The following is a 1129-nucleotide window of genomic DNA, read 5'->3' as shown; positions in this document are numbered from 1 at the left end:
TTAGAAGTTACCCAGCTTCAGGTATATCTTTATAGCAAGGCAAAAACGGCTCGACAGAGGACTGTTTGAAGAGATGAAGTATATATATATAAATGATGAGGAGTCAGGTGGGAGATGGCCAGAGGAACTGAGTTCCAGACAGAAGCAGCAGAAAGTCTTGAGGCAGGAGGGCAGGGTAGGGTTTGGCACTTTCAAAACTGCAAAATCAGGCCGGGCGCGGTGGCTCACGCCGGTAATCCCAGCACTTTGGGAGACCAAGGCGGGCGGATCACAAGGTCAGGAGATGGAGACCATCCTGGCTAATACGGTGAAACCCCCCCATCTCTACTAAAAATACGAAAAAATTAGCCGGGCGTGGTGGCGGGCGCCTGTAGTCCCAGCTACTCGGGAGGCTGAGGCAGGAGAATGGCGGGAACCCGGGAGGTGGAGCTTGCAGTGAGCTGAGATCACCCCACTGCACGCCAGCCAGGGTGACAGAGTGAGACTCCGTCTCAAAAAACAAACAAACAAACAAGCAAAAATCGTATTATTAAAACTTGATGAATAAGAGACATAATTCATGAATATGGTCAGGGAGAAAGACAATAAATAGAACTTCGGCTCTATAGCCAGGTGTGTAGATCTGATTCCTGGGGACGTCTAGTATAATTTGGGTTATGTGTTAAAAGTTGTTTGATACTGGATGAGAGAATAAGCACAAGGTTGATACAGATAGAAGAAAAAGATCACCAGGAAAAATTTTTCAGAATAAAGAGAAAGTCAGAGAGTTTAAAGGGGAGAAATAAGTAGATAGTTTCTAGCTATAAAATCAACTTCATCGAGGTATCATTTGCATGCAATAAAGTACAAGCCTTTTAAGTTAATGTGCTTTGACACTTGAGAATAATGTATCCTCAAGTATTTTTTAGGGAACATAATCAAGGAACAAGAAAGAGCTCATGAAGAAAAATACTGTAATTTACAAGCTAAAGTGATGACTTGGGAAATAAATGAAGGCAACCTCTCAGAATGTAGGACAAAGAGACATAGAGACTTAGAAATATTGACAGAAAAGACAAAAGATTGCCTTAGCTTGGGCTGCTATTACAGAGTCCATAGAGTGGGTGGTTTAAACATTGATTTCTCATAG

Source organism: Rhinopithecus bieti, unplaced genomic scaffold (genome assembly GCF_001698545.2).
Source record: "Rhinopithecus bieti isolate Rb0 unplaced genomic scaffold, ASM169854v2 scaffold_10584, whole genome shotgun sequence".
NCBI classification, from domain to species: Eukaryota; Metazoa; Chordata; class Mammalia; order Primates; family Cercopithecidae; genus Rhinopithecus; species Rhinopithecus bieti.
This window is presented reverse-complemented; position numbering follows the sequence as displayed.